Consider the following 13,316-nt stretch of genomic DNA (forward strand, 5'->3'; position numbering starts at 1 on the left):
GTCTGTAAAATGTTTGCATTTGAAACTGTAAACTGAGCTGTAGGTGCGTTAATATTCGTATTTTCCATGTTTTACTGAACTGAATTATGCACGAATACCGTTAACGAAAAAACACACACTACGTACATGGACATAACCGTATTCCTGTCTTTAACCTATATCTGTAATGTAATTGGTATTTTACTGCTACCTGAAGTTACACTGCATTCGTAAACAGTCCGGGTTTCCGTATTATGTTTTTACGACGGTCAAATCTTAAGCGTTGGTTTCGTATAGTACTGATCCTGTCAACAGAGGCTTCACACTCTTGTAATATTCACTGTTTTTGCGACGCACTTTGAAACGTACACTGATGTTTCGTAACACTTCAAGTAAGTCTGTTCGTAATGTACATAATTACGTATATTTCTTCAAATGTATATCCGTTGCTTAAGAAATTGAATGTAAGTAGAGATCTTACTTGCGTTAGCTGGTTTCTTGTTGATACGGCGATGTTGCGTGATGCTGCTTACTCAGTGCCGGATTAAGGTGTTTGGGGGCCCTGGGCTATTTAAAAATGTGGGGCCCTTTCTTCGTAACCAAGCCCCACCCCCAGGCAGCGCCGGGGAAGATACCTGGGTCTTTGGGGGTGGCATCCATTATTGCTACCACTACACCAACGAGATCGGCAATTTATTATTTACGACTCCGAGTATTCCATACAATGTGACTGAAGTTTAAAATATACATTAGGATTCTCTTTCATTGTTCCTAAAACCATCTTCCTAATGCTCATACTTTCCTATTCCGTAAAGACCTAATCTCTCTTGAAACAGCAGACTTAGATATTACACTATTCGCTTACCTGTAGAAGATTCCAATTCACCAGTAACAGTCTCTTCAGTCGTCGATGCACTAGTAGACTTCCTGTCAAAAAATGTTGATATTTTCGGCAAGTTTTCAATTTCTTTCAAATTTTGTTATTTTAATTTACGTTTTTTTGGCACCACTAGAATATTTTCTATCCATTTTAAAAGAACATTAAAGTTGTAACTTACGAATGGTCCAATAATCAGAGGTGAACTGGAAGTTTTCTTCCTGATGCAAAGGTATAGTATATAGCATGCGCATTCTACCGTGCTTCCCCTGTCCCCTCCCGGTCACTTCCTAGCTCTTCCCCCCTTCACCCTCTGCCCGTACTCGCAAGCTGCCAGTCACCCAACTTCGTAACGAAGAAGATGACAACTAGTTCATCGAAACTGATCATGACGACCCACTTCAGCCTATAGAGATCCGGTGGTGTATGACTGGAGGGTCCTCACAAAGGGCGGGCAATACATAGAGTTAGTAAATAATACACTAGAGGTAGCATTGGCGCTGCAGTCGCGTGCGAAGTTGAACGAGCGCGCTGTTTGACAAAAGCCTGATTGTTACGCACTGTCATTACTGGAGCTTCCCGGTAAATTTAAGTATATACTTCTCTGAAGGAAAATGCCAGTCTCCTGTGCAGCTTATGGCTGCGTAGAGAGGTTCATAAAGGGTAGTGGCGTATCATTAAACAGGTACGTTTCCTTGAAATTCATTTCCGTGCGTATGACACTTATTGTCATGTGAATTGGCCTACGTGGGCTGACTTAATGACTGATTCCCCTGTCGGCGTGAGGCGAGGCACGTGTGATGAAGAATTCTCTCTGCCCCTGGTCGATATCTGGCTGCAGGCTGAGTGCCCTCAATATGGCCTGTGCCTCGTGTTGGTCCCTGCTGATCGCAGTGGCAGGTAACAACGCCTTCAGTGACTCGGCAAGCCGAATGACGCGAGGCAACTCCGGCATTGGCAGAGACTTCCCGTACGAGGGTGGGGCGAGGGCCCTCCAGTCATACACCACCGGATCTCTATAGGCTGAAGTGGGTCGTCATGATCAGTTTCGATGAACTGGTTGTCATCTTCTTCGTTACGAAGTTGGGTGACTTTCTGGTGGCGGGCCTCCAAACGCTGGACGGTGGCTGACATGTCGGCTAGGGACGGCTGTTGTTGCTGTTCCGCCATCTGGTCCTCGTTGGGAGCGGGAGAGCAAGTTTGGTTTTCCAGATGTGCCTGGTGCTTGTTGCTAAGTGTGCGTTTGATGCTTCTGCACCGGTTTGCCGGACTGCTTTTTAACAGGATAATGTTGCGTATGTGATGATTGATGAGACATCGGACGTTCGTTAGTGTCGGGGCGCAATAGACACGTGCTTGTAGAAAGAAGATCATCCTCGCCGACCACCTGCATCACTGTCCACCTCCGTAGTGTAACGGTTAGTGTTATTAGCTGCCGTCCTCAGGGGCCCGGGTTCGATTCCCGGTACTGCCAGGAATTTAAAACTGGCAGGAGGGCTGGTATGTGATTGAAATGGTACATGCAGCTCACCTCCAATGCGGTGTGCCTGAAAAGAGCTGCACCACCTCAGGATGAGGACACGAGTTTACTTTACTTTACCTGCATCACTGATTTATATTCCTTGGAGGAGTATAAATAATAAAAGAATCGACGAATATGAGTCCATCCTTTTGTAAGTGATGAAGTAACAGAAAGTTCATTTTATACTTTATTCGAACAAGCAACGAGAGACGAAGAAAAGTGCTTTAATTACACCCGGATATCAATCGCTTGTTTCGAAGAGTTATTACTTCACCAAAAACAAAATAACAAATAAAAATACTCGTCTGAGGACCAGTATACCCCCAGAGTAAAAATTGCTTATAGACCTAACTGAGGTAAATACCAAACACACGCAGTATTTTTAACAGATTTCAATGTTGAAAACATGTCTTAGCAGACAAAGTAGGGGTCTCTATTCTACGAAAAGCGTAAAATAACTTAAGCAATTTTCTCAATTTGCCGAAAGTTGAAGGACTAAAGGGCCTGGAAAGGTTTCAAATTATAAGTCTTGTATAGCCCTATCAAACTAAAAAACAAATTTCTAAAACAACTTCCGGCCTAAATGCAGTTCCGGTAAAACAGCCTAAGATCGCTTGTTCTTTACTCATTTCCTATTTTATTCAAATCCTAGCCAAATTAACTTATTTACATAATTATTTCTGTAATGCGTTCCTTTGTTCAATACCCTGAGGCATTTTTCTGATTTTTTTGAAAAATGTCCACATCGATTGTAGGTAAAAGGGCTTAAGTGAAACTCAGCATTGACTCACACTAGCGCTCGTAGTGGTGCTTAAGTGAAACTCTGCATTGACTCACACTAGCGCTCGTAGTGGTGTTTAAGTGAAACTCTGCATTGACTCACATTAGCGCTCGTAGTGGTAGAAAAAAGGCAAACTGCTAATCTAATCGACCGGATAACGATGACTAAGAAAAGGATTGTCATTTTTAGTAATACATAATGAATATATTATTTAAAAAACGTACTTTCTTTACCTACAATTCTTAGCTCATATCACTAGGACGTTTTCAACACCGAGTTGTTTGCCTGAAGGGCTAAAACTGTGGATTGTTTAAACCAATTACACATTATATGACAATATTATACGCGCCGATCCAGAAACCGCTGTAGGCCTATATGATCAGTGGTATTGAACTCAATGAACAGAGGAACCGCTTGGAGTGCTGTGGCAAAACAGTTAGCTCCGCATCGGTAGTAGTTTCTACCGTGACCACCGATCGGTGTATAAGCACCGCGAGATGGGTTTCGCTTCCGTGTGTGATTTCACTGATTTAAATGCTAAGTAGGAAGCGCCGAATCCGCTGCCGACTAGGTTAAAACTGCTGTATGTGCCATCACATTCTCTTTTCCGCTGAGTGAAGGTTCCGCTCTTCCTTGTTTCTCAACGTCCACCTCTCCGAACATTACATCGTACTTAGTCTTACAACTTGTTTATACACCTTGCTCTTAAGCTTTTTTGAAAAGGATATGCCATAAAACTGGGAATCATCCGAAAATTTGCGTGACGTGACAAAATGTGTAACGGAAGTGACGTCACAAAATGTTTTACTTAGCAACTGTGACCTTGAGAGTGCAGGGGCTGTAGATTCGAATGTTTTCGTCTGTAATGCTGGTCCGAGGACGGCGATCGTTCTCGCCCTTCCTTCAACATATTTTTGTGCCAGGCAAACACACACGTCCTTGACAATAATTGATCACCGAACAGCACAGTCAATCTCTGGCAAATTTCCGCGCTGTCACTCCTTCACGAGCAAGACATTTTATAATTATGCGTTGCGCAGTGGAGGGGTGCACCTGTTGCACCGACATCGTGAGCGTTACTAACGAAACGGCAGGAAATATCTAACCACACGCTCTCCCCACTCCTAACGTTACCAACCTAAGCATAGGAGAAGCGTGGGGCCAGTCCTACCAAGTGTTGATGTTCAGGAACAAAAATCCCGTTTATATTTGATCGACCTTCGTAGTATGTTGAAATATAAGGCACTATCGCAGAAATCTAACATGGCGTGGGAACATAGAACAGGCCCCGTAGCGATTATGGGCACGTGTAGCTACCCTAAAATGTCTGTTATATAATAAATATATCTCGTTAAGATGAATATTTATTTAGCATGTATTGGATCCATACTGATTTATGGCTTCAAGGCCTGGTGCTGTATTCTATTTGGAGCTTGTTCTTCTTATCGTCCTTATTCGCCTGCATACTTTTCTATCATGAAGACCTCGTATCCGAGAGATGACGCGTAGGACACGCCAAAGTCTTGTCTTCGGGGGCAACCTCGGTCCTAAGCCCTCTCCAAATTTTAAATACCTATAAATCGTTTGTCAGACCATTATTAGACTGTTGTCCGTTGGCCTAAAATCAATCAATTAAATTCGTTATTTCATTTCCACACACCTCAAAGGAGGGGTGGATGGGCCTTCAGCTATACTATGTAGCTCTTGGGCTATAGAAGAAGGAGGTTAAGTATGCGGGTATGAAATTTGGTATGTCTATATGTCTTTAGAAATGTAATATTTTGATTATTATGATTGACTGGCGCAGAGGAATAACAGCGGCAACAAAATGGATCCCAGGGAGAAGCCTGCAGAACACTCCGCCCGGACATAGACCCTCCAAATACCTCGTTTATTGAATTTCAAACAAGGATACAGTATAACAATGCGCGATTTACAAACGTAGGAAATGCATAAAATGTTGTTTGAAAAGAGTTCCTTGGCCTGGGTGGAAGCGACCAAAAACACAGCATCTGCTGCTTGCTTCCATAGAGCATTCGGCACTCAAATTACCCTACCGAATGTGTATGTATTTAATTCTTCGCCGTGACTCAGGCACGCAGGGCATTCCCTGTTAAGAAAGTGTTCTGACCAGGTGGACAGAAGAAATTCCGAGAGGTATCAGCTCAGGGCGAGCTCATCGTCAGTCGTACTGTACTTCCTCAGACGACCGTAACACCACTCTTCGTTATGCATCGCTATTCACCTTATCGTCCAGCTACCTCTACGGCAGCGACCACGACAGCCGCTACCACCACCGCCATTGACTTCAGTCAAACAGCCGCAGCAGCTTACCACTCAGCCATAATGTCTAGTTTTGCCGCTCCTGACTACCAGGCCAGATTTCTTCCCACGACACCTTGCTCTGGACCCAAAACCTGCACCATCAACAGACAGTACAAGTGCGCCTCCGCAGTCCACGGACGCCGTCAAGCAGCCCATTTCTGCCAATTCTCCACCCACCACCACTACCCCCTCAACACTCGGACTTTCATCCGTATGCGGCACTAGACGTCCCATCATTTATTTCCGTTTGCTCCAACCTACCCCTCAGGAACGCATTCATTTCTACTCTCCAACCCTGCCCCCGAGTTCCACTCTCCCAACGCCATTTTCCCCATCCTGCTCAGATTTAATATCCGCCGTGAGGATATAGCGGACATCCGACGAACAACAACTGGAGTCTTTTTTATTTCTAATAGTAAGTCTTCGAAACCCTCAAAATCCTGCGGCTGTTACAATAAGATAAGATAACTCTTTATTGCCCACCCTAGTTTACAGCATCGGTTACAGGCAATAAAGACCATGAAATACACATAAACCAAAAACCAAACAAAACAATATAAACTAACATACTATTATATCATGTAAAGCTCTTACTATCTACACTAAAACTATTTACTATCTACTCTAATTTAGTGGTGCCCGTGTCGGCGGAATCCAGCCTTGCACTGCACCACCTTGTCTAAAACTATTGAGATGTCTCTGATATGCGAGGAACACCTACCGCATGTTAGGGCATCCCCTACCTTAATTCTAATGTACTAACACATATTCTACTATCTACAGCTAACTAAACAAAAAGAGAAAGAAACATTGGCTGCACGCGGAATTCCCTAGTAAGGAGAGAACCTTCCCACCCAGCACCGCTATCAGCCACTCCTCCCGGGTTAGATATTACCCCCACCTATAACTCGTACTTCTCTCCTCTTTTACGTGGCGAATCGTAGAGGCGGTTACCAGTCCATCATACGATGCGTCACGCATTTATCTACTGCTCCGCCTATAACCGCGTCGTCTTACTTCATTCCTGCCACCATCTTTATTCACTTGTTATTCTGTGAGCGGACATGCTTCATCTTTCACCTTGGTATGGGACTGTACCATCCCACCCATCTGGCTCTTATACCCCTCCCCCTTCCATCCCCAATCTTCCCCACTTACTTCTTCCTTGCCTCTGGTCATCTCTTTTATAATACTTATTCGCTAACTTTTACACATGATCATCTTCTAAACCCTATAGTTAATATTTAAACACTATTTACAAACGTACTTGTTGACAATTTTCCAGTTCCTTATTCATCACATTTCTTTCTTATTCTTTCGCCTCTTAGACTAAAACTACTACCTAATTACTTTTTTCTTATAGTTGAACTTACATATTAAACCACCGAATTGCCACAAATCAGATCTGTCTTTTCCTAATTCCTCACATCACTTATCACTCATTTACATCTCTAAACAGTCCAACAGTTCTTCTTCCTCACGGCCACTAATTACTTATTAAAATTTTAAACTAGTGTTTAAAGTTTTCTTCTATTATGTTATCAATTCATCCCGACACTTTCGCGCTATTACCAGTTCGGTACTTAATACTATTTTCTTCCCTTTCTTCTTTTGATCACTACCTTAGCTGCCACCTACGTTCTCTCACATATGCAATCCTTTCCCAATATATACAAATTTTCTTTTCATCATACAATCTTATCTGTTTATATTCCAAACTCCTTTTCTTGTCCACTAACCCTATAGTTAATATTCAAACACTGTTTACAAATGTGCTTGTTGACAATTCTCTAGCTCCTTATTTCTTATATTTCTTTCATCTTCTTACGACTCTTAGACTAAAACTAGAGACTACTCGCTAATTACATTTTTTTCTATAGTTGAACTTACATATTAATCCATCGAATTGCCAACAATCAAACCTGTCTTTTCCTTATTCCTCCCATTTCTTCCGCTTATTTCCGTTTCTAAACAGTCCAACAGTTCCTCTTACTCACAGCCACTCATTACTTATTAGAATCTTAAATTAATGTTTAGAGTTTTTCTTCTATTGTGTTATCAACTCATCCCGACTCTTTCCTGCTATTACTAACTCGATAATTAATACTATTATTGTCCTTTTTAAACTACATTAGCTGCCCCCTACGTTCTCTCACGTAATAAATTTTTTTATAACCTAGCAGTTTCGTCTACCTCTTTCCTCTCCTTCCTCTGTAACCCTCTTCTACCCCTTATTCTCTTAATTTATTTATAAATCTAATTCTAACCATATTTAAATATTTGGAAATATTTGTTCCTCTTCCCCATTCTCTGGCTAGCCATACCGTCATCCTTTCAATTTTTTCTACTTTTTCTATCTCTTTTTTACTCAACACTTTCTTTTTCAACTCCTCTAACTCCCTACATTCGATAAATATATGTAGGTCCGACCATCTTTCTCCACACAGAATATATCTACCCGCATTTTCTCTACCTATCCACCCTCTATTTCTTGGAATACCAAAAATCCACCAGTATAGACCTCTTTTGCCCTTCCTGTCCTCAACTTCGATTTTCGAGTTCATGGTTTCTAACAATTTGTTTAATACTGATAGTGATGCTCTTTCTCTACATTCCATTATTAAATTCTGTCTCTCTATATCGGCAACTCTCCTTATAACCCTTCTCCATACCCATTCTTTCTTCTCACTCCATCTCTCATATCCTATATCTCCTAACCCTAGTTTTCGTAATTTATTTTTGCACTTATTCACCCAATACCTCTCATTCTCCATATTTTTCTGGAACCTATACGTCTCTTGAAGTAAATTCCCTCCTTTCCCTTCTTCCAATCTCATCCAATACTTCATCACCCTCTTGGCTATAGTAATGTCTATCGATTCTTTACATACTAATCTAGCCCCCACATTTGCAGTACAGTTTGGGACCCCCATAATAATCTTACTAAATTTTTCCACCACCTGATTTAGTTCTTTTCTACTTTCCTCCAATCCCCATATTTCTACCCCATATAACATTTTTCCTTTAACCATTGATTGGAACACCAATCTCTGTATTTTGTACTTTATATCCGGGAATTTATTTTCTAATATCCCCACTACTGCCAGTGCTCCCCTCCCTATATATTTGGCTATTCTGCACTGATTTTCCCACGAACCATTACTACTAATTATAACTCCTAAATACTCCATTTTTTTCTGGTCTGATTTCTTGCTGCCCGATTGTCCAGAATTTCTTTTCTTTTTTGGCTTTCCTCTTCCTACATATCATTATCTGCGTCTTCCGTACATTTATTTTGAGCGCCCATCTTCTAGTAAATTCCATTACCTCATTTAGCCCTTCTTGCAATCCCTTTGCTGTTAATGCCAAGATCAATAAATCGTCTGCAAATAGCAGCCCCGGTATCTCCCTCTTCCCAATCCAAGGGCATTGCCATCTCTCGCCCCCATGTCTATCTAATATATTATTTATAAACAATAGAAATAATATCGGTGACAGCTTACAACCCTGCCTCACACCCCTCTTCGATTACTATCTCCCTTCAACCACCCCCTTGTAGTTTAATCATCACCAATACTTTCTCATATATTCCTTCTATTGCCAGCCTCATTTTCTTCGATAACCCAACCTCTCTTAATCTAGTAAATAACGCCTCCCTGTTCACTGCATCGAAGGCTTTCTCTAAATCTATTGCTGCTACATATAATCTCTTCCCTGCTATTTTCACATACTTCGTAATTAAAGTATCCAGAATCCATACATTATCCACAAAATTTTTCTCTTTTCGAACTCCATTTTGATAGTCCGAAATGCTTCCATATTTCTCTGCCCAATTTATAAGCCTATTAGCTAGAATTCCTGTATATACCTTCGACAGCGAGTCCAGGAGTGTTATTCCTCTATAGTTGTTTGGATCACTTCGACTTCCTTTATTCTTGTATATAGGACAAAGTACTCCTTTTCTCCACTCGCTAGGGAATTTATTCGTTTCCCATATCTTGTTAAAAAATTTCACCATCACTTTCAGCATAACTTCATTTGCTCCAACTTCCTTCCATATCCTGTTAGTAATACCATTTGCCCCACCCGCTGTTTTGGTTTTTATTTTATTTAACACCCTGACTATTTCCTGACTTGTTATCTCCTCATCTAGTAACTGTACTCCTATTTGTACTTCTTTTACAATATACGTCTTTTCCATACCCCCCTGTCCTTCTCCCCTCCCACCCAAAAGCTCTGCAAAATATCCCATCCACTCATTTTCTGCTATCATTGTTCCTCCCCCTGTCGATCTAGTTCTCTTTATCTTATTTGTAGTTTCCCAAACCCTATCAAATCTTTTCTCTTTACAATATCTGTTCACTCTCTCAGCTTCCGCCTCTTTCCAACATTTTTTTCTCATTTAGTGACTTCTTGTAATCTCTTCTTAATTTACAATATTCCTCTCTTTTCCCTTGTTCCCCTCCTTTCTTAAAGTCCGCTAGAGCTGACATTACAACCTCTCGTTTCCTCTTACACTCTTCATCAAACCACCCCGTGCCTATGTTCCTGTCTTTCTCTTCTCTTATCCTCACTTTCTTACCCACCTTCCATACTGGGCGTTCTATTAGTTTTAAAACTTCATCCACATCCCCTCCTTCCAACATCCTTTCACTTTCAACCTTTATACTTTCTTCACTCACTTTTAACTCTGTTCTCAATCTCTCAATCGTAGTATCATCCCAGATGTACTTCCAACCCTCCTTATATCTGTCTCTTTTTCCTACCCTTCTCTTCACTCCATCATACTCCCCTCTTAATTTTATCTTGATGGGCATATGTTCTGTTATCACACATTCTGTCACCTCAAAACTTTTTATTTTCTTTAGAGCTATTTCCGTGCTTACTCCTATATCTACTACACTCCCACCCTTCGATGTTATGAATGTCAGTTCCCCATTACTATCTCCCTTCATCCATCCATTTAAAATATATAATTTTTCTATAGCACATAACTCTAATAGCCTTACACCATATCTATTTATATCTTTGTCTTTACTATTTCTTCTGTACTCTCTCACTTCATTATCCTCTCTCCCATAATCAGGTACCCTATTACTCACTCTTGCATTCCAATCTCCTAACAATATCATTCCATCTTCCACATACAATCCTTTAATTTTGTTTATTTCTTCAATCAGTTCTTCAAAAAATGTTTTATTCGCATAAGTTGAGTCTTTAGGATGGTTGTATAATAGAGCCAGGCAAATTGCCTCCTTCGCATCATTTCCCATTTTAATTCTCAACCACATCACCCCTTCTACCTCATTCTGTATTCTCTCTACTCTCTCTACTATCTCATTTTTTATTAAAACTGTTATCCCGTCCGGGTTTCTTCCCATTCTCCCCATTTTTTCTTTATCACGTTGACTACTCTATACCCATTCCATTCAATTTCTATCCCTTTCCCTAACCACGTCTCTACTAGGGCAATAATCTCATACTCCTTTACTGTTTTCTCCAATTCTTTATTCCCTATCTTCCCCATCAACCCCTCAATATTCCACAACACAATCGCCACATCTAGTTATTTATTCCCTCCCACTCTCTGCATCTGTGCTTCTCCACTTCCACCTCTACTCCTTGTCACTCTTCCCTGTGCGTCCTCTCTAGATCCCCCCCTCATCCTCTTTTCTCCCGTCTTCCTTCCCCTTCTCCATACCTGCGCCTTTTTTCTTTCCCCATAAATCTTTCAAACTTAATGATCTTTCCTTATTTAGCGCCTGCCTTTTTTCAATTTTATTTTCTATGTTCCTTTTACTCGGAGAGGATGCAACTTTACCCTGTCTACTGTTACCTTCATTCACATTCACAATTTTCACTGCACTCCTCACCAGTTGTGGCACATTACTTGCTTCCTCCTTCTCTGTGTTGTGCTGACTCTTCAAGGTCTCTGCATTTCTACCCACCTGGTTGCTGGCACTGCTGTTCAGCATATCCCTACTTCCCGCACCAGATGTGTTGTGGACTTCGCTCACTTCCGTAATATCACTCCTTTCTACGTCACTGCCTTTCCTTGCTACTTCCACTGTTGCCAAGGACACGTTCTGCTGCTGTTGGTGTTCTTCATCAAGTTTTTTCAGCCTTCCCAACCCCCACACTGGATTCCACCTTCCGTTTCCAACCACCAGCTGCTGCCCTCTAATATATGCCTTAAGACCTTGTTTTCTTGCCTCTCTTAAATGTCTATTCAGAATTTTGTTCTTCTCTCTCGCTTCCCTGTCCATCTCCCGTTTTATCCACACCTTCTCTCCTTTTAGATTACTCGAATTTCTTATTACAATGTCCGCCATCAGTGTCGATAATAATTTCACTCTAATTGGTCTCTTTTCTTTCACTCTCCCCACACGCTGTACATCGTCAATATCAACTTCACTGAAGTTGATCTTCATCCTGTTCTGGATCACTTCTACCACTTTGTACACTAGTTCAACTTTAGACTCTCTTTCCTCTTCTTGGACACCATATATGAAGATATTTTTTCTTACGCTTTCTTGTATACTCTTCTCGACTACTCTCTTCGTTTCTCTTAGGTCCCACTCCAGACTTCTTACCTTCTGCTTCAATAGGCCTAATTCATCTTTATTACACCCTTCCTCTTCCAATATCTTCTTTACATCTTCCTTAACACTCAATTTTAGGTCCATAAATTCCGTGGATAACTCTCGGAACATTTCTTTTATTTGCTCCGTCTGACAAGCCTCTCTTATCATCTCTCTAATCACTTCGTACTCTTCCCATCCAATGGAACCTACTCGACCTGGGCCGGGATTAATCTCTACTCCTCCTATTATCAGCAACACCATCACCACCGCCGCCACCAGTAACATAGCCACCATCCTCCTTTTTTCACCCTTTAACTCCATCCTTGTTTCCATTCTACTTCCCTTTTTACAGTTCCATCTGCCGATCGCTATCCTATATTGTGTCAACGTGATACCCATTGCTCCGCGCTCCACTCAGCACATCCGCTCAGCTCACTGTCTCACAGACGACTTTAACAACTGGAGTCATCATTCAAGTTAATGGGGACACCGTGGCCACTCAACTCACCACTGCAATAGGAGCTCACCAACTTGGATCAAATATCCCTTTTCAACTCCTCTCTCCTCAACCCATCAAAACTCCACCTTCCCCACCACGCTACCGCCTTCTCAGCTGTGTAATACGAGGTGTTGACCCCTCTATTACAGAAGAAACAGTAATCTCCGAACTTCACGCGGAAGGCATCCCAGTCAAGAAGGCATTTAGAATCAAGAACTCCACGGGTCCCACCTATATGCTGAGAATTCTTCTGCCATTGCCCAAAGATGTCGACCGTGTTTTGGCCAGCGGGGTCTCTATACATAGACACCACCATAAAGTGGAACCATCTCGTGCCCCACCACCATAAGCCATCCGGTATGAGCGCTGTCTCATCTACAATAATCATACCACCATTCAGTGTACCGCCAAGACTCCTAAATGTGGAAATTGCAATCAAGATCACTCTACACCCAGGTGTCCCAACACGCATCAACCCCCGCAATACCATACCTGTGGAGGTAATCACGCAGTGTATTCTTGCCGCTGCCGTCGCCGCCCTGCACCACCTCGAAATCAACCAGCACTCATAGCCCCTATCAGAACCATTGATCCACCTACATCACTTAGCCGTTCCCTTTTTCAAATACAGTAGAGGATCTAATTCATTTTGTCATCATTTCATTACTAAATATCCATCCCTACAACCGCCCCTTATTCCTCACTCACTTACAAGCCGCAGCAAACCAAACATTCAATCTTCATTTTCT

This window comes from Anabrus simplex, chromosome 14, assembly GCF_040414725.1.
Source record: "Anabrus simplex isolate iqAnaSimp1 chromosome 14, ASM4041472v1, whole genome shotgun sequence".
Lineage (NCBI taxonomy): Eukaryota > Metazoa > Arthropoda > Insecta > Orthoptera > Tettigoniidae > Anabrus > Anabrus simplex.